Source organism: Pan troglodytes, chromosome 5 (genome assembly GCF_028858775.2).
Source record: "Pan troglodytes isolate AG18354 chromosome 5, NHGRI_mPanTro3-v2.0_pri, whole genome shotgun sequence".
Taxonomy (NCBI): domain Eukaryota; kingdom Metazoa; phylum Chordata; class Mammalia; order Primates; family Hominidae; genus Pan; species Pan troglodytes.
Window position 1 is genome coordinate 52,818,538 of NC_072403.2, and position 21,595 is coordinate 52,840,132.

The following is a 21,595-nucleotide window of genomic DNA, read 5'->3' on the forward strand; positions in this document are numbered from 1 at the left end:
GTTGGATTCTGGTAAGCAAAGGGGACAAGAAGCACATAGGGCCTCTTCTTCCCTATCCATCCTTCCAATTCTCCTTCTTTTGAGGGCATTTTGGATTTCCCAGCCTCCTCCTGCCTTATCTACAATGGAGGAAATAACAGCCCTCAGGATATATTTCAGCCTTAGCCAGTTGGCCACACTCAGAGACACAGATCTCATATTTCCACCTGCATAACCCATCCTGTAAAGACTCAGATTCAGACCATTCTAAAATGCAGAGAAGTGTGCTAAAAAGCCACAGCTCTGAAGCCCTCTAAAGAGGCAAACGCTTGACTCAAGTGTTTGCTTTGGGCAACAAGTGACTTCCTGCTTTGCAAAGAGAAATTTCAAAGGGTTGATTTTTAAAATTCCAAAGATCCCTAAAAGTCCTTATATTTTGACCCCTTACAGACAAAAATGAACCAGAATATCAGGAATATTTGGGTTGGATTTTCTTAAAATACAGAAATAACTAAAAGTTAAAGGAGCACTTACAGCAAAGAAGATAAGAGATTTAGTAATTCTTTCTCCCAAGAATTTTCAAATTTTAGTGCAACCTAAGAATCACTCAAATAGTTCTGGCTAAGTTCTTGGCTTCACACTCAGAGTCTGCTCAGTAGACAGAGAAGTGATTCAAAAATGTGGGCCCCCAACATTCTGGGAACTTGTAGAAAATGCAAATTCTAGGCCTACTCAGTGGCTCACATCTTTAATCTTAGCACTTTGGAAGATCGAGGTGGGAGGAGCCCATAAAGCCAGGAGTTTCAGACCAGCCTATGCAACACAGCAAGACCCTGTCTCTACAAACAATAAAAAGCCAGGCATAGTGGCAAGCACCTGTAATACTAGCTCCTTGTGGGGCTAAGGTGGGAGGATCATTTGAGCCCACTAATTTGAGGCTGCAGTGAGCTATGATTTTGACACTGCACTCCAACCTGGGTGACAGAGAGAAACCTTGTCAAGAAAGAAAGACAGAAAGAGAGAAAGAAAAAGAGAGAGAAAGAGAGAAAAGGTGGAGGGAGGGAAAGAAAGAAACAAAAGAAAAGAAAAGAAAAGAAAAGAAGAGAAAAGAAAAAGAAAAGAAAAGAAAGGCAGGCAGGCAAATTCTAGAGCCCACCCCAGACTTCCAGAATCTAATACTCTGGAAGTGAGGCCCAGTAACCAGTGTTTTAACAAGCTGTCAAGCTGTCCAGGTGATTCTGATGTGCACAAATGTTTAATAACCACTGAGATAGAGCATGGTTTTGTTTTTTTTTTTTTTTACCATTGTGGTTCTCACTTTGAGAAACTATTGATGGTCCCCAGGCCTGTGTCAGCTGTATCAGAACCTCTGCATACATTTAGAGAAACACTGGCAGATAGATGGGCTGCCAGGTTCATCTGTGGGCCATCTCTTCTCTCCCCACACATAATTATCTTCAGCCGAGATGCTTCATTGTCAGGGCTTCTGCCTAAAGAGCCAGCTTTGCCTCTTCCTACTCCTTCCTTTTTTCTCTTCAGCTTTATCGAGGTACAACTGACAAATAAAAAGTATATTTATGGTGTGCTACATGCTTTTTTGCTATATGTATACATTGTGAAGTGATGACCACAGTCAAGCTAATTACTCCTTTTTTGTCATTTTACTTTACCTTTCTGAACATCCTTAGCACCCTGCAACCACTGTGCTCTCCAGTCTGCCAACTCTCACAGTCCTTCAAGGCCCAGGTCAAGGTCATTCCCTGTAAGAAGCCTCCCTTTGACTCCCTCTAGTAGTGTGTACACCTCCCATCACCTCCTCCCCCTGTCAAAGCACCTGCTGAACTGCATTACAATGCTCTATTTATGGGCTCCTCCACTGTCCTGTGATACTGCCACCTCACACCCCACCCCAGGGTAGGACCTCATTTATCTACTGTTTTGTGTCTAGCACTTAGCGCAGTATCTGGCACAGAGTAGTCAGGTGCTTAATCCATGTTTGTTATGAATGAATCCCTAATGCAGCACACTATTAGAGATGCTTAAGAGGGTAAAAGCATGGGCTATGGCACGAGGCTCTTGGGTTGAAGTCCTAGTTCTACCACTTCTAGCTACTTAAATTTGGGTAAGTTACTTAATCTGTCTGATGCTCAGTTTTCTTATGTGTAAAACAGAGATGGTGCAATTTTCTTATATTAAAGGAAGTATTCCAAATTAAGTATTTAGAGCAGAACTTGTGAGTATTAAGTCTTCCATGCTAGGAAGAAAATGGACCAGAAGATCCTAAGACTAAGATGCTTCTGTCATGAGAAGCCTGCACATAAGACACTTTTTATTCATAGTCTGTCTATTTCTCTTTCATCCTCTTTCTTTCTCTAAATATGCCTATTTTATCTCTAGACTGCTAATATTTCTTTCTTCCTTTTTCTCTTTCTTTGACATACTACTTTACAAGTCCACAGCTGAGATCCCACATGCATAACCATGAGAGATGTGTGCATGTGTCTGCATGTGTGCATGCTTGCACTCATGCATGCGTGTGGATTTGGTTTGGTGGTTTGAGTTATTGGGTTTAAAAATGGAACTAGTGCATATCAGTAAATAGGCTATAGGCATTGACCAATTCCTCAATTATAAGTCTTGTTTTTGAAGGATAATCCACTACAATAAATAAAGTTTGCATGTCCCTGAAAATTGACACAGGAAATTGTTGACTAAAGGTGGGTCTCAAGTCAAAAGAGGAAAAAAAACCTGGATTTAGAAATTTACATCAGATATGAAACTTACACATACAAAAAAAAAGCATAATTGCCTGCTAAAGTAAGTAAGGAGAACTTATAGACCATCTCTGAGAAAATGGATGATTTTTGCAGAAAGTTGCTAAGTTTTGTCAAGAGCAGCTGAGGTTCGATCTTCAGTCACACATCATGTTGTGTTGGCAGTTTGGTTACAGATTTTTATTTTTTAAATCTTATCCTTTTCCCAATATATGTATTCATATTCACAAATAGGATATTCATTCACTGGACAAATGTTTCTGGGCACCTACTTTGTGCAGAATACTATCTTAATGCTGGGAAACTTATGGATGATTTCTTTCTTACAGCAAGTTTATTGTTGGTGATGATGATGATACTATTGCTATTTTTAATTGCTATCTCTTGTTGAGGACCACCTCCATCACAGGGTCTCTGCTGAGTGTTTTTTAACAAGCTTTTTAAATGGACAATGTCATTTAATTTTCACAACACACCGTGAACTAGTTAGCTACTCCCATTTTAGAGAAGGAGGCTCAGAAAGGTTAAACAACTTGCCAAACCTGGTTTAAAATCTACATAGACTGAAAGTCTAGCAAATTGAAAAATTTGAGGCAGACTATGAATCCCAAACCCAGTTCTTGTCACTATACCATATTATGCTTCAAGATAGGCTGCTGAAACATAAATGAAAGGTTAAACATACGATGGTTCAAAGGATGGTACAAAGTGATATAGAATTCTCTTCCAAACTGTAGTCCAGACCAAGGGTACAATTCAGCGGGAAGAATGTTCCTGCAAACATGAGCCTGGACTGCAAAATCATTAACCTACCCAGAGAAATACAGGGAGGGACCCTTCTGCCACCGGTGTAAACACTTTTCTAAACAAAGCTGGTAGATATTTTCTAAACATTGTTTTTTATGCCTAACTAAATGTGCATCATACTTTGGAAGTACTTCTAAGGCAGTGGTCTCCATCCTCTTTGGCACCAGGGACTGGTTTCATGGAAGACAAGTTTTCTGGAACACCAGTAGAAGTGGGAGAAGCAGGGGCATGGTTTCAGGATAAAACCGTTCAGATCATCAGCCATTAGATTCTCATAAGGAGCATGCAACCTAGATCCTTCGCCTGCACAGTTCACAATAGGGTTCAAGCTCCGGTGAGAATCGAATGCCACCACTGATTCAAGAAGAGGTGGAGCTCAGGCAATAACACTGGCTCTCCCATGGCTCATGTCCTGCTGTGTCACCTGGTTCCTAACAGGCCACTGACTGGCACTAGTCCATGGCCCACAAGGTGGGGACTCCTGTTCTAAGGTGCTGGTTGAAAAATGCAGATTTTGCAGCATTGCTCCCTGTCCTGCTCCTACCCCAGTCTTCCTACACACACAGGTTTCAATTTAATAGGTTCAGGTAGAGCCCAGAGATATGCATTTTGATCAGCATCCAGCCAGTTTATCTACTGCTCATCTCTAGACCACACTTGCACAAACTGTGCTTTGCATCTCCATGTAAATATAAATATGTCATATAAAATATGTCATTACGGTTCTCTTATACTAATATATTATACATCTATTGTTACAAAAACCCAAAATAGAGATTTTTAAAAGGATGAGATCTTTCAAAATAAAGAGCAGGGCACATACTTTATCTTCATAGTCCAACAGAGGGTGTAGCATACCATCTGCCACCCAGAGTTGAGTGAACCTCTGGCCTTGTACCCTAAGATGCATCCCTGTCTTATGAACTTCTGGGAGACAGGAGGTTGGGTGGAATCTGTACTGGCTCAGTTCTTAGGCTCATTCTCTGTGGCCACCATTGTTCCCCTTCAGACAGGTCAGTAAATCAATCTCCATGGCTTTGAAAGAAGGGTAGACAAGTTCTGCAGGTGAGCTGTGGAAAATTTATGCAACACCAGCATCGGCAGTGAAGTGACAATCTTGAAAAATATTAGTTATGCTATACCATGGCAACCCCACCTCAGGTGCATGAATATGCAGTGTCACTCATGACACATTTGGAAATTCTCCCTGAGTGATGATTTAAATAAAATGTGAAGTCCAAGTGTCATTCATTTCTGCTTTTAAACAGGACTTTAAAACTCATATAGGAAGAGGTAAGAATTGTGATTTTGATTTTAAGAAAAAGGTAAAAGTTTGTTAGTAACCTATATGCGAGTGCTTTAAAGTTTCAAAAATTATATTAAAATTAAAATGTATGAACACATCCATCCTGAAAGAGAACAAGATGTTATTTTACTTAAAGAAGAGATAAATCACTTAAGTGACACTTTTGCATTCCTAACTCTACATGAAATACTGATTAAAAACCTAATGTGCCAGGTACTGTGCTAGGGGCGAGGAGTAAAAAGATGAATAAGACGGCATCCCTATGTCCTAGGAAAGAAGTGCATGTGAACAATTACTGAGATTTCAAACACAAAAGGCACTGTAAAACAAGCTTGGGACAGTGCTGCAAAGCACTTAGCAGGGAGATCAGTTCTGCACAGGGATGGGGTGACCTGTGAAAAGGAAGTAATTTGGTGACATTTAAAATGGGCTTAGGAGGATCGTTTACTTGACAAATGTATTAGTCTGTTATCACGCTGCTAATAAAGACATAGCTGAGACTGGAGAATTTAAAAAGGAAAGAGGTTTAATGGACTCACATTTCCACATGGCTGGGGAGGCCTCACAATCATGGTGTAAGGTGAGAAGGAGAAAAGTCATGTCTTACATGGTGGCAGGAAAGGGAGCTTGTTCAGGGGAACTCCCATTTATTAAACCATCAGATCTCATGAGACGTATTCACCACCATGAGAACGGTATGAGGGAAGCCACCCTCATGATTCAAATATCTCTACCTGGTCCCACCCTTGACATGTGGGGATTATTACAGCTCAAGGTGAGATTTGGGTGGGGACACAGCCAAATTATATCAACAGAGAAGGCAGGAAAGAGAAATCCAGGCAGAGGAATGAACCACAGTAGGGAGACAGAATGAATGGAGAAGAGGTGGCTGGCCCAGGTTATAGCCATTGGGAAGCTGAGGAAATGGCAGAGGGAAAGGAACCTGTAAAAAACAACTGAGAAGTTGCAGCCAGAGAAGAAGGAGGGAGGCCAGGAGCATTGGTGTCCTGGAAGGCAGGGACAAGACTAGAGGAAGTGGAGAACAGTGTGAAATCCTGCTGACAGTAAATGAGTTGGATTTGAGGATACAGAGGTCAAAGAGAATCTTGGCAAAAGCATTTGCTGAGGTACACTGGGGTAGCGTAGACAGAACACAATGTGAATGGTTGGTGATGATGTGAAGACATGAATCGCCATAATCCTTTCAAGAATTTTGTGGTGAGGGGAAATGAAGATGGAAGTGCAGCTGAGGAAAAATATGGGTTAGGAAGAGCTTCTGCTCCTATTGTTTTAAGATGAGAAGGATCTAAGCATAATTAAATGCTAACAGGAAAGGGCCAATAAGAGGTGAGCCTAGTGAAGCTATGGGAATAAAGGGCAGGAGCACGGGAGAGCTGAGCTCTGGATGCAGGGAAGGGTCCCTCTTCCCTTGGGACAAAACAGGAGGGCAAAAGAGATGGGTATTGAGGCTGATCCTGGCACAGATTTGGTGGTGAGAAGGCCAATGGCGTTATTTCCTCCAAGAAGGCACAGCCGTTTCCTGAGAGCAGGCTGTGTGTGCAAGTGTGTACATGTGTATGTGCATGGTGCACACACTGGGCTTCGCTGGTGCTTGGAGATTTAAGGACGGTGAAGACACCATAAAGATGTCTCTGGGGATAATTGAAGAGTTCCAGGCTGAGTGAGGGCCCATGTCCCTCTTCTAATCTTTACTGGCCTTAGACCATACAAATATGTGGCTTCTTTGCACTCTCATTTGCAACATGTTGAGTTTGTGTGTTTGTATATATGTATAAATATATGGTCTTGAATTTTCCTGCAGGCAGAATCTCTGGTTTCTCTTAGTACCTAGTAGAGTTCAGACACATAGAATATATTCAATAAATAATTCCTAGTTGATTGAAATACCTTTCAACTCATTATACCCCAGCTTTAGCCAATAAGTAGACTCCAAAGGTGAAAAGCAACTATAATTCTGAGATAGCCCTTCCCTAGGGACAGGGAACTGCAATTGAGTCATCATTTTTAGCATATGGGAATACATATTACGATAAAGAAAGAAGTATTCTCTGGTCTGACCAATGATGGCTGCATGTCATAACACTGAATGAAAACCTTTTAAAATGCAATACGTTTTGTGCTTTACCTATTTCCTCTCCATTAACACACAAACATATGCACACTCATGCACACAAATGCACACATATGTGCACATCTGCGGGTGCACACCACTACCAAAACCCAAACATCTTTTTGCTCCTTAGATGGCTGGCAGCGTGAATTTTCTGTAATGTAAACGAAGAAGTGGTGGGCAGGATAAAGGGTTAAGTAAGGATCTCTAGTAATGCTTCAACTTGTTCTTTGAGGAGTAACAAAGACAGGAAGCACAGGCTTTGTGGAAGGAAATTCCCAGGCCCCACTTCGGACGTTCGCAACCTGCCCTGTGAACCTCTGAGGGGTGTCTGATAATAAACATTTGCAAACAAAACAATCCATGAAGGCATTTTTACTAACATTCTCACATTCTCACCAAAGGGCTACAGCACATTTTCCTGAATCTGCAGACCTTGGAGGGGGGACCTGGACATCCACCTGCCAGCAGAGGCCAACAACCCAGTCCCTGCTCAGGCTGGTGTTTGTACGTGCAGGTCCCCCTTGCTCCTTGGGCCTTTGATTGGGCAGGGGTGGTGATGGGGCTGTGGAATGCAGATCACAGACTCAACACCGGACAGGATGTGTGTGGACTGCTGTGTGCAGACCTGAGACCCACCTCTTCATCTTTCACGGAGACCCCTAGACATAGCCCTGAGCATTGCAACTTTGAGTAATAATGCAGTGACCTTCCCCAGGAGTAGAAGGAACTTGACAAAGGCATGAAAAGCTTTGCTTGTAAAGTGTGCCAATTAAGTAACAAATTGGCCTTCTTTTCCTGTAGTAGCAAAACAAACAAATAAAACCCCTGGAGACTTGACAGTAAATATTTGTGCACAAGTTTCTTGTAAGAAGCTCAAAACATGTTAGGATCAAGATGCAAAAACTTAAGCAAAAGTCTAGTTTGGGTGAGATTATTTGTAATATTATACCTTATTTATCCCCAAACTAATAGGATGTGAGATCTGTTATGCCCATTTCATCAATGAATAAATGAAGGATCAGAAACTGGCCTAGAATAATAGTAAAGTTCTGGGTGATTCAGGTATCTGATACTTGCTCTAGTGTGTGTGTGTGTGTGTGTGTGTGTGTGTGTGTGTTTATTGTGGCTGTGTGTACACAGATTTATGGCTTTTTAAAAACAAAATATTCTTAAAATCACTTTATTAATTGCAATTCAAGCCAAGATCCTCAAACAGCATCGCTGTCTCAGGTCTAGACCAGAATTCACTTCACAGTACGGGTGAGATTTAGATCCTTGACTACAAAAAGAAAGCTGACCCTTTACTTTTGAATTGCTGTCACTGGTCTCTGGAATATTTTTGGATGACTATTCATTTGCATCTGTCCAGAGTTGGCGGGCAATCTCCCTCTTGACCTCAGCCCTCAAGACCACATTGATCCAACCGAGGTGATGACAGGTTCCAGATTTTACTCTAGGCGGGGTTAACATGAGCCTCTACTCAGGCCTCCTTCTGTCCTTTGTGCTACAACAATGGGCGGAAACACAGCCTTGTTAGAGGAAATTCCCAGGGCCATGCTTTGGACATGAGACAGTGGCTTTGCTATGCTGGGTAGGCTGATGCACATCTAAAAATAAATACCCTGGTCTGCAAGGGTTTCTATGATTTTGTCATGTACAGTTGATTACATTTCAAAGGATTTTTTTAAATTAGTGTTTTTAAGAAAGCTAACTTAGGTAAGCCTTGAGAATAAAATATATCATGGCTTTGTTTCAGTCTGAAAACATATAGCATTTGCTTATAACTGTTTCTGTTGAAAGGACTGCTGCTTTTTTCCCCGAGGATCTCAAAGTGAGATTGAAGAAAGCAAAGGCATGCTGAGATGCTGCCCAAGCATGGTCAGAAACATGCGAGGGTCCAGAACTGCAAGTTCTTTGAGTCCACAAAGGATAAAGTATTAACAGAAAGCTCTGGGGCTGCCTGGAGTGGTTGCTGATGTGTATAGGGTCTACCTAAGCCTAAGTCTTACTTCTTAAAAAGTTTCCAGATCCTTACTTCACAAAGAGACTGCTCTTGAGGTGGTTCATGTAGCAGAAAAGGAAAGATGGGGAGAAGGCAGTGGCCAGTGAACTTGACTCACAGCAGGCAGACGGTTCCAGCCAGCTTTCGTCTCTCTCCAAAAGTCAAATATTCCATTCATAGTCCTTGCAACTTAGAAGATGGTAGAATCAGTTTCTTTTTCACATTTTAAAGTTAGACCTCGGAATGGCTAGGAACCCATATCCATGTAGTCATATTTCCATTTTAGCTGGAGGAGAAATCAGGGCCAAAGCTCTGAGTCTTGCTGTTATTTGCCTGACTCTACTTGAGCTGAAAATGTACAGAAATGTGGCAGTTTTCCATCAAATAGGAATGTGTTTGCAGCACAAGAAGTAACCCATAATTTAGTTAAAGAGTAACCCAAGAAGAGTGGTTTACAGTGAACTTTTCCCTCCTCATTGTTCTTGTTTCTTTTTTGCTCTTTCCTGGAAGTCCAGCCTACTCCATTGTTACTAAGACCCTATTTTAAACTTACTGCAGCAGATAGGTAGGGCTAGCTGGTGAAAAGTCAGCTATCCTCACTCTAGCCTGATGATTTTTTTTGCAGACCTTCATTTGGTGGCTTGGATCACCGCACTGACATCACGAGACTCTTGATAGCTTTGAGCGGGAAGGGACCTTTGAGGTCATCACCCGGACTCCACCCATTATGGGCATCCCTTTGGGAACACCCTGGCCACTAGTCCATCTTCCAGGGTGCTGGAACATTGCCCGGGACAAAGCGTTCACCACACCACAAGGCAGCTCACTCATTTTTAGATGATTCTGATGGTGGGTAAATCCTTCCACACATTGAGCTGAAATCTGTTGCGCTATAATTTCCACCCATTGATCTTCTGTTGGCCTTCCCTTTTCCCACACAGAGCAACCTTTAAATATTTAAAAGCAGCCCTCATGTACTCAAGATGTACTTCTTACTTTAATTGTCCCCTGAATGCTCCTTCAACTGTTTGGTGAATGACAGTTTTCTCATTTTCACCATCTTGGCCAACCTCCTCTTTTAAGACCTGGTGTTTTTTGTTTTTTGTTTGTTTTGTTTTGTTTTGAGACAGAGTCTTGCCCTGTCGCCAGGCTGGAGTGCAGTGGCACAATCTCAGCTCACTGCAACCTCCGCCTCCCGGGTTCAAGCAATTCTCCTGCCTCAGCCTCTTGAGTAGCTGGGACTACAGGCAAGCACCACCACATCCAGCTAACTTTTGTATTTTTAGTAGAGACGGGGTTTCACCGTGTTAGCCAGGAAGGTCTTGATCTCTTGACTTCGTGATCCGCTCACCTCAGCCTCCCAAAGTGCTGGGATTACAGGCCTGAGCCACTGCGCCGGGCCGACTTGGTGTTTTTTTAAAGGAACCTATTTGGCACTTTAGATAATTAATCTTCTTACAACTTTGTGCACTAAGTATTAGTTCATATTTTCAGAAACAAAGACTTGGCAAGATACAATTACTTGTTCAAGACAGGAGATTAAAAACCAGGTCTGCCTCTTTCTAGCCCACAACATGCCTCTCATTAAAAAAGAAATATTGAGCCAGATATAGTCCAGGCTGATCTCATATATAGCCTGAGATCTGTGGCAGGCCACTGGAAACCTCTCATGCAGGTTAATATCCCTTTTGTTATTACGACGAGTGTTTATTGACAGAGATTAAGGTGAACTTGAGTGGGTAAGAAATTACCAGCAGAAAACATTCAGTTGCTGAAAGGCAGCTGTAGACAAGGTGGGCATGGTGGAAGCCTGGAGGCAGAAAGGCATAGGAGCAACAGGAAGCAAGAAGGGATTCTAGAGGTGCAGGAGGCATCTCATTTGGAAGCTCTGGACAATGGAGGGAGAAGAGAAGAAGGCTGGAAGACAGAAATAGCTGTCCCTTGAGAGTGCCTCGGCAGTTTACTTCAGCCTAAACCTGTTGGTTGTGTCTGTTTGCTTTCTCCCAAGTGTCCATGTGTTCTATGGGAGGGCAAAGCATGGGAGAAAATGATACTATGCCCTTCTCCACCATTTGATTCTAGGTGAAATATGGCTAAGACACAAATCTTTGGGTGGAAAAAGGAGAATACCACATGTAGTCTGAAAGGGAATCCTTTTAGCTGTGCTGCAGTGAGGGATGATGTCAGGAACTGGCTATATGTCTACGTGCTTCTAGGTTTTTCCTGCACCACTTGGTAGAGCTACTTCCTCCTCTTTTCCTGGCTGCTTTCCTAAAGCAGGGACTGCTTAATGGAGGCCTTTCCTCCCTCCTCATCTAACCTGCTTCAAAGCAGCTCTGCACCCAGCAATGAATGCCTCATGGATTTCTCTGAGTTGCAGGGCACTGCTCTCCAGGAGTCACAGGCAAACTGTGCTGTTGGGGAATTACCAAAGCACAATGTTAATGTCAATAGCTGAACATGTGGGCATAGTAATAAAATGGCTCTCTTAAGATCTCTTCGAGCTGGCTTGTCTCAGAGAAATACAGAGCACCGCCTTCCAAATTGCCATGAAGCATGAGAGAATGTGAGTGCAGAGGCTCTGTGGATATGGTCTTCTCTTTGCACTCTGAAATCAGGGATTCTCTTCCCTGTAGCTCTCTGTCTTTTTCACCACTTGAAAAACTCAAGGTTCAGAGAAAAGTTGTGGACCCACCCAAGGGTCACATGGCAAGATAGTTGCAGGTACAGGACAAAATCTGGGGCTCCAAAGCACAGTTCAGCTGTCTTTCTATTGAACCACACTGACTTCAAGCTTTAAGCTCTCAAGGCCTTTACTTGGATGTGCCAGCATTTGTTAGGGATCAAGCTTATTTCAGTTTTCCTTAATACTTCCATGAAAGAGAGGTAGCATAGAGGATGACAAAAAGTAAGTCTCCAGATGAGAGCTGCATGGAGGCAGGACTCACATCTATATTGTTTGCCATCATATCCCTAGCACATAGCACACTGCCTGCCCTGTGAAAGGGACTCAGTGAGTCCTTGACTTCGAGCGGCAGAGAATGAGGGGCACTGATAGGGAAACAACTAATGAAAGAGGCTGTCACATAGATGTAAAGAAGTAGATTCTAAAAGGCATGGCACATGGAAAGTACTCAAAATATTTGGTGAGTAAATGAATCCAGCAACATTTCAGAAAGAAGAGTGTGGGAAAATGCTATAGGGATTAAAAATATCCTTGGAAGATTCAAACTATAGATCTCGATCTGATAATTAATCAGGGTTTTTCAGACAATGTACACATTCATTTGCTCATTCATTCATTCATTTAACAAAATTGATTGAGCAGAAGCTATGTGCCCAAAACTGTGCCAAATGCTATGGGTTTAGACATAGAAGACCAATAACTCTTCAAGAGTCAAAATAAATATAGCAACGATCACTTAATGTGCTTAGGGATATGTCAAAACATTCCACCAAGTACCAGAAAAATCGCAGACCTGAGAACCGCTTAGTAGAAGATGGATGGAGGGGAATGAAGGTGTACAAACCAGGCCTTAATGGGCAATTGGGTGGGGAAGATGAATAGAGGTATTCCAGGCAGGGAGGACAGCACACACAGAAATAGGCAGGCATTAGAGCATTCACATATTAGGGAAATGCAAGGTACTTAGTTTAGTTGCAAAGTCAGATACTGAGAGGGTGAGGCTGGCAGGATGATAAGGAGCCGACTTTTGATTTTTCTACCCTCTTTAAGTGAATGCTTCTCAAACTTTAATGTGCATATGCATCACCCAGGGATTAAAATGCAGATTCAGTAAATCTGGGGAGGGAATAAAGAATTTGTTCCCAAGTGATCACTCCCGACTGATGCCTGATGCAGCTAGTCCTTGGACTACACTTTAGGTAGCAAGGCTGTAAGCAACAGAGTGCAATAGAAATATTTCACTGAGGTCAGGCACCATGGCTCCCGCCTATAATCCCAGCACTTTGGGAGGCCAAAGTGGGCAGATCACCTGAGGTCAGGAGTTCGAGACCAGCCTGGGCAACATGGTGAAACCCCTTCTCTACTAAAAATACAAAACATAGCTGGGCGTGGTGGTGCGTGCCTGTAGTCCCAGCTACTCGGGAGGCTGAGGCACAAGGATCACTTGAACCCAAGAGGCAGAGGTTGTGCTGAGATTGCGCCACTGTACTCCAGGCTGGGCGACAGAGTGAGACACAGTCTCAGAAAAAAATTTTTTTTATATATATAGATATATGTATATATATATATCTCACTGAGAGTGGCATTATTAGAATTGCATATTCCCAAGACCCCTGTAGCAAGGTATAGAAGATAGAATGGAGGGAGACCGTATTGAGGTAAAATACATAAGTGGTAAGAAATTATGAGCGTCGGAACTAAATAAGCTAGAAAAGAATAGTAAATGTTCAATAAATAGGTATGAATTGTTTGATATTCCATGAAGTCTGTATAAATTATTTCTCTTAGAGTAAAGGCTGGTTGTGAAGACAAAATGAAACAATAAAAACATAAGATGACAAAAAAATCCAGAGAAATTTATAGTGGTACTTAAATAAGACCTTGCTCCTCTCTGAGTCTCAGTGACCTATCATCTTGAGCCTCAATGGTGACCAACAAGAGCACCCAGCTAAGGAGTGAGCACCATCCCTGCAGACAACCACCACCACAGCCTCCGAGCCATCCCTGGATATTCGTTGTCACTACTTGTATTGAATTTCAGGAAACCTCGGGAATAACAACTGTTTAACCACAAATTCTAGAAAATAATGCGGAAGTCCACCAGATCCCTGAACAAAGTACTCTTTTTTTTTTTTCTTATAGCACATAGGCACTCTAAATTAGGAACACCCATTCCTATTTCTGTTAGCAAATTCTCTGTCAAATCTACCATTTCTTTAACTGAAAACCTCAGAAAGGAATAATAAAGAAATCATGGTAGAGGTCTATACTATTAAAAAGAAAAGGCAGTTAGTAAAAATTACCCCTTATGCAGAAGCCAAAAAAAAAAAAAAAAACTACTTCTAATGAGATTTGCACTCCAAAGAAAATAAGAATCGCCACCATGATCTATATACTGGCTGGCATTCTTTATCCAAAGATATACAGATTTGAAAAATCCATATGTCATATCCCCTCTCACTATTTGCCCCTCACAGTCTTGTAAATCAGTAAATCTCCACAAGACACACAGGTTGAGAGCGTGAAGCCAGCTAGTAAAGCCACGTGGAAATGCACATCTATTCCAGAGCAGCTGGATTCACATTTAACATGACATATCAAAACGATGCAGGTACCTACCTTTCTCTTCTGGAGTTTTCAGGCTCCTAAAATTTAACACCTTACTGCTGATCTGCCCAAAAACCTCTCAGGTGAGGTGAACCTCGAGGGCATCCCATTCAATCACACAGTCAGAGGAGGGTGGGGTTTCACAAGACCAGACTTCAAATGCTGGGGCTCTTGCGGGTTCCCAGGCTGTCGGGAGCAGAGGTGAACTGCCTTCTGTTCTCTGCTGCAGGAAGAAGCCGGGAGACACTGACTGACTGGAGGTGGGGGCGGGGGCTTGGGGGAGGGAAATAATATGGGGACTGTAATAAATAAGAGATCCTCTCCACATGATTTCCTATATTTGGTGCCTGATGCCTCTCTCCAGGCTCCCTAGAGGAAACAAGAAACTTGTCCTCTGGCCACTGGAAAGAAGAGAATAAACATGCTGAGAACTGTGAAAAGAAGCAGCAGGACCCCAGGCAAGGAGCTGATGGGCCAGCCAACTTTACCTTTTACCAAGTGCTTTCTTCCTGAAGTTCCTCTAAGTGTTTAACTCTGTAAAAGTCAAGAATGTCCTCATCTTCTTCCACTGAGCTGGAGCATATTCTGGCCCCAGTCCAGATGTCATGTTATAGAGCAGCTGATGACAGGCAGGTTAGAACAGGCCCTGGAAGAATCCATTCCCAGCCTCAGGCAGGACCCCCTAAGCTCTGTCTTTGGAAAGTCTGATCTTTCTTAATCTTGGACTGACTCCAAAGCCCTCAGGCCATTTTGCCTTAGAGTTTAAAGAATTATCAGGAGGCCACCATCCATGGAGCGAAGTAGGACCCTCTACATTATTTATGGGGTTTCATGTAAAACGAAAATGTGATGCCACTCATTTGAAAATTAAGAATTTCAAGATGGTGACAACAGAACATTAAAGCAAGTGTGGGGACTCTCTAGAGCACAGGGCTCTATGCAACTGTACCAGGCCGTAGACTCACCAAGCCAGTCCTGGCTGTAGAAAGAAGGTGGGAACTCTGGGCCATGTGGATTTTCACAAGCTGAGTTGTTTAGAGGCCTGGACTACCTCCATTGTGTTCAGCAGGGTGACAGTCAGTCCTCCAACAGCAGCACACTTGGAAGCTGCTGCAAGGCGGCAGAGGGGGAGGAGGGTGGATGCTGGGTTGTGGGTGTGAGCAGGCAAAGACCACAAACACATCACCGAGTAAAAATCACACAGTGGTCTCCTTGCCCATATTTTCCCTCACTTCCTATCCATTCTCCTCTCAGCAACCAGGGTAATGTCTCTCAAATGCCATCTTCATGGTGGGATTCCCATGCTTAAAATCTTTCAGGAGCTTAAGGATATAGGCCAAACCCTTAAATGCACAATGGCCAATCTCTTCTACTTTCCCTCAAAGCCCACTTTCACCTATGCTCTCCGCATGCCCTTTCTCATTCCCTCCTTCCCCACCTCTCTCCACTCAATGAAGTATGTCCTCCCCTCCAAGATCCAATTCCTTGAATCTCACATCCTTCAGAATGCATTTTCCAATTTCTGGGCCCCTTTGGTGTTCTTCCAAGCAAACCATGCTTGTCTCTCTCATAACACTAAAGCAAGGAAGCCTGCCTACTTGTCTCTCTGTCTCCTGCTGGGCTGTCCCTCTGTGAGGTCAAGGACTGTGTCTGCTTCACCATTATATCCCTAGCATCCAGGACCCAGCAGTGTCTGGTTTGTGTGGGTTTAATGTTAGGAGGAGGAGCGTCATCAACTACAGTTATTGCCGGGTGCGATGGTGCGCACTTGTACAAGTCCCAGCTACTCCGGTGGCTGAGGCAGGAGGATTGTTGGATCCCAGGAGTTTGAGACCAGCCTGGTATCAAAATAAAATCAAATTAATTTTTGATTAATTTAAAAATAAAATCAAATTATTTTTGATTGATTTACAAAATAAAATCAAATTAATTACAGTTATTACATGTTAGGGAAAGGAGAATATACGACTTAGAGGAAAACACAAGACTGTTGTTATAGTTTTACAAAGTGGAGCAACTTCACGGGTGATAGTGCGGAGCTGTTGCTGAATATTATGAAAATGCTGCAGTTTGTCATATGCTGTGTATTGCTGCCTCACAGAGATTATTATAAGCAGGTAAACAACCTCTATTCAAAAAGTGAAGTCTTAGATAATGCCCACAAGAAGGAGGACTAAAGTTAGCAAGGGTGAATGAAATGGGAGTCTGTTGGAGGTGAGGGGAGAGAGAGGGAGAAAGAAGGGGAGGTGGAAAGGAAAGAGGAAAAGAGGAGGGAGGGATATGCGAGGAAGGATAAAGACAGGAGAAGTGGGAAGAAGCACATGAATGGAACAAAGCTTAGAAAACAGTGAGGTGGTGGGGAGGGGAGGAAAACCCCTGTGAAGTCAGCATTTATCTGGAAGCAGTGCATCACAGGCAGGCTCTGTGCACCCTGCCTGACTCCCCTGCACTTTCTCAGGCTCCCTGATGAATCAAGCCTGTTTTTCTAGAAGTCAAAAGGCAAAAGGGGGTCTAGGGACATGCCACTACTGCTCTTAAAACACAACAGTTAGCTTCTGCATTTTGTTTGGACTTTGAAACATTATTAAACCACATAGTCATTTTTTATTTCATGATTTTGAATACTTCCATGACAATATTACATCTGGAATTTCTAAGCATATATTCTGGTTACTTTTCATGGTTCCCCTGAATCAAGAGGTCACTTTGTGTGTTGATGAGGACTGTATATGGGTGAGAAGCCCCAGGTGAGGCTGGATGATTGGAGTACAAGCTGCAGTAACAAGACCCATACTCTATCATCTGTAAAGGTAATCAAAACATAGGTGATTCTCAATATCTGGTTTTGTGCATTTAATTGTCATTTAATATATGCATCTATCTAGAACAAAGCAAAGATATTTATTAAGCCAATCATTTGAACTTACTTTATGAAGTCTCAATTTGGTTCCTAATTAATGGATATTACTTCCATTGGAAATGGAAGTGTCAGAAAAAATAGTGAAAGGCTTTAAAATAGGAAAAGATGACTGGGTGTCCTGTCAACAGAGTGTTGAGAGTTTTCTAGCAAACAACGTACAGCTGGAGAGCTGAATCTATAGGGGTCTCTACATTTGATCATCTTTGACTGGATGTTTAATAATTCTGAAGGACATAGAAACTAATAGTAATACAAATGATTTTTGACCATAGAAATGCACATGAGTTTTGTCCAGTAGATATATAATTGCCTTCCACCCTATAGAAATGGTTATTTCAAACATTAAATTTTTGTGCACGTTAGGATATTAGCCAGTTTTTGTAGCTCTTAGCAAACTCAGTTCAGCATTCCTGATTGTCTCTATATAAATATATCTGCTCTTGGGATTTCCCTTTGAACAAGTTCTAACGTTTTACCACTCCCTTCATTAATTAATGAGTTAAATAAAATCTCTTTCACATGTCATTTTATATTGGAGTCAGGATTTCACCTTTTGAAAATGGTCTTTTAACAGAAGGCAGGTGATAGTGCTTACAGCAAGTTGTATCAGGAATTTTCAATGGCAAAACTGTTTTCTTAAATATTTGGCCTAGTTTTATACGTTCCTTGAGTATGTAAAATAAAAACAGGGAATAAACTAAGTGTGTTGATTATGAAAGTGAATGACAAAGTGATATCAGCTGAACAATTAGGTGCGCACAGAGTTTCAGTTAGGGCAGGAGTACAGGCAAAGCCCAAAGCAGAACTATGTAAAACAATAACTGGACACGGGTTTACTAAATATGGTGAAAGTGGCCTAGGTTTGGACTCACTAAAACCAGTACCTTGGGGGAAAGAAAACCTTGATAAGCAAAGGGCTTACATTTCAGGTGTTCAGTATTTTTTAAGACAGTGTTTTTAGGAATTCTTGCCACATAGGCAACTATTCAGAAATGTCCTACTATCAATCAGCTATAGCAAACCGTTCAACATAGGGGACAGTGACATTTTGAAAGGAAGAAATCAGAAAACATAAATATATTTGTGTGGTTTGGTTTCTCTTTAATTTTTATATTTGCTGTATTTTTAGTGTGTGTGACTTACAATCTATATTTTTAAATATCAAAGATATAAAATAATTTATCTTTAAGGATCGGTCTGGCCAATCAGTTTGGTTTGACTCACTAAAGCTCTTAGTACCAGATCAGCAGCCAAACATAAGGCCTTTTTGTTTTGTTTTGTTTAATTTTTATTTTCAAAATGAATTTGCCATTAATTCTGTAATTTGGAGCATGGGAAATGACTTATCTAACAGCTCAGTGTGGAAGTTTGGAAGTTTGGAAGTTCCTGAGAACAGTGATTCTTGATTTTGGAGTAATCATGAGAACTATAAATGATCAATGGCAAATAATAGAACAAATGTGATCTACTAGGTGCTTAAAGATCACTTCCCACAAACATGTGGCTCTTTCTGCAAGAACCATGAGTAGACTTGTGAAGGGAGACTCCATCACAGACTGACACACAAGCTTTGTCTTCACCTGCATTAGAGGTGAGGCTCTCCTTTCATTGTCAGTTTTTCTCTGCCAACTACTAATATCGCATTTGTCATTGAAGATGGAGCTGTAAGAGGGGACTATTAAGGAGCTCTATAACTTTCATTATTTCACATAAAAATAAAAAGGAAGTATGGACACTATAATATTAAACCCGTCAAAGAAGGAATAAACATGTAAAACATCAGTAGCATTGTTCTTGGGAAAAAAGGAATGTTGGCCTAAAGAAGGGCAACTGACAGCTATCATATATTTCCCTTAAAACTAAAGGTGTTAGGGAAAGAGAGAGAGAGAGAGGGAGAGAGGGAGGAAGAGGGACAGAGGATGGAGAAAGGAAGGAAGGGAGGAATGAAGGAAGGAAGGAAAAGAAGGAAAGAGAAAGAAGGGAAAGAAAGAGAGAAAGAAGGGAAAGAAAGAAAGAAAGGGAGAGAAAGAGAGAGAGAAGGGGAGGGAAGGAGGGAGGGAAGAAAGGAGGAAAGAAAGAGGGAGGGAGGAAGGGGAGAGAGAGAAAAGAAAGTGAAGGAGGGAGGGAGGGAGAGTGGGAAGGAAGGAAGGAAAGAAGGAAGGAAGGAAGTAGAGGAGGGAGGGAGGGAAGATGAGGGAGGGAGGGAAGATGAGGGAGGGAGGGAGGGAAGCAGGGAAGGAGGGAGAAAGGGAAGGAAGAGAGGAAGGGAGGGAGGGAGGGGACATACATACATACATAGATTAAACCAAGTGTTTTAGGGAACTAGGGATTCTCAAATCCTGCTTAGTGTTTTGGGAAGAATTAGAAACTCTCACACACTGCTTGGTGAGTATAATTCAGTAAACCACTTTGGAGAGCAGTTTCACAGTGTCCAGGATAGTTCAAATTTCTAGTCACATCATATATTCTAGAAAATTCTTGCCTATATATACAAGGAGAAACACAAGAGTGTTCAACTGCAACACTCTTCAAAATAATTATAATACAAAAATATATATATGCATCATAGAAACATTAATAGAAAAATTTTGATATTATTACAGAAATAATAAATTAGGTCTGTATGTATCAAGATGGATGGGGAAAAATACATGTAAAAGTTTTTTAAAAAGCCAGAGGGAAAAAGATCAGTTGTAGAAAAAATACATATACAATGCTATATATTGAAAAGCTACACAATACAGTCTAGGAGGAAGAAGGCATGAAATAGGACTAAGCAGGGAATAAAGAGGTTTTTCTTTGTATTCTATGTATGAAATAAAAAAGAAAAAAAGTCAAAATACCAATGTTTAATTCTGCATGGTGTGTAATACAGATGCTTGTTTTTCTCTGTAGGTTGTCTTTTAAAGAAAGAGAAAGAAGTCACTAAACTATTATTTCGAAAAACAGACTCATTTTGAGTCATAGAGTAGACACGTTCTTTTTCACTCTTTACTTACAACTGAGGTAGAAAAAAGTTTCTAGAAAAAGAAGCCTAGGAACAATCATAATTATGTTCAGTCCTTGATGAAATGGCAGTACTGTCCTTAGCTCCATCTCAGATTCACTCACTCTTTCCACGTGAAATGAAACCTCGTGTCCTTAGAGTTAAGGACAAGCATCCTGCTTGTTAGGGAAGCTGATTACTGCGTTTACTGACAGCTTGGGCTTGTCTACTCCATACACCCTTTACTATTCAACACAACGTGATTTGCTGAAGTAGAACAAAAGTCATTGGCATTGGAGAGCTCAAGGAAGTGAGAAACATCTTAAAAGGGAGGATGTTCGCGAGAGAATGTGCGAAACCTCAATAACTACACCTAAACATTTCCCAAAGACGACTCGCTTTAAAAATCTCTGTATCTTTGGAAGTTTGAACTGGATATGATTATATTTAGTTGATGTAAAAAGGAATTTGTCTTTAACAACTAGACTTAGGCATTCTGCATCAGAGTATAAACCCTGTTTGTTTTGTTTGGGTCGTTGGTTTGGTTCGTGGAGTTCAGCAACAAACCAACGTGGATTGGGAATACAACAAAACACTTTTTTTTTTTCTTTTTGTTATAGGGGTAGAGGAGGAAGCTGTGGCTTTGTGAAAAAATGTCCTAAATTTCTCTAACCTCTGGCTTTCATATTAGGCAAGGGATGGCCCTGGTCTCAGCTTCACACTAAACTTTGCCATTTGGTGACTCAGATGGAGAAGTCAAACAAGCAGAGGCCATGTCTTTTTAAAGATGTGACAGTGGGAAATCACCTCACCACCCAAGAGACATTACAGTAATAATGTCAAAGCCCCTGGTCATGCAGGTCTCCCTGGGTCTCTGCACCCTGAATTGCTTCCTCTTGAGACATTTCTGTGCCCCACCAGCTTGCACAATGCAGAATGAGTTCAAGGCTTCCTTCCCTGTTGGAGCCTCTATCTTCAGATTCCCTTCCATCTTCTTGGGTGTCCCTCTGGTCACCGTGCCTGCCCCAAGAGGCACAAATTATTTCCATTCCTTGTCAGCCCTCCATTCCTTTCATTCTTATCCACCATTCTTGCTCTTCCACTGTTCCCTGAATACTGGCACCTGCCTCACACTTTTACCCCTCACTCTGCAATTGATGTCTGTCATTTCTGCATCTTCCCTTTTAAGATGTTTCTCACTTCCTTGCGCTCCCCAATGCCAATGACTTTTGTTCTACTTTAGCAAATAACCATGTGTTGTGATTGCTGCGTCCCAGAATGTCAACATCTGGGACTGCTGTAATTTCAAAATAGATGATGAAGTTTGAATTTGTGGGGGCGATGGGGAGGGGATATATTTTGTTACCATCTTTCCTCACTTCTACAGGACCTCT

General features: G+C 41.8%; 1 protein-coding gene across 2 annotated transcripts in view; it reads right to left on the bottom strand.

Annotated features, from left to right (window-relative positions):
* The window catches only part of ADGRF5 (adhesion G protein-coupled receptor F5), a 102,145-nt gene extending 87,632 nt beyond the window's left edge, over positions 1 to 14,513 (bottom strand). Inside the window, exon 1 of one of the 2 annotated variants that reach the window (XM_003311354.6) lies at positions 14,308 to 14,513. The gene's annotated coding sequence lies outside the window, so the exon portion shown is untranslated. The remainder of the gene's footprint in view (positions 1 to 14,307) is intronic. The other variant, XM_009451410.5, reaches the window with a different exon arrangement.
* Between the last annotated feature and the right edge of the window lie 7,082 nt (positions 14,514 to 21,595).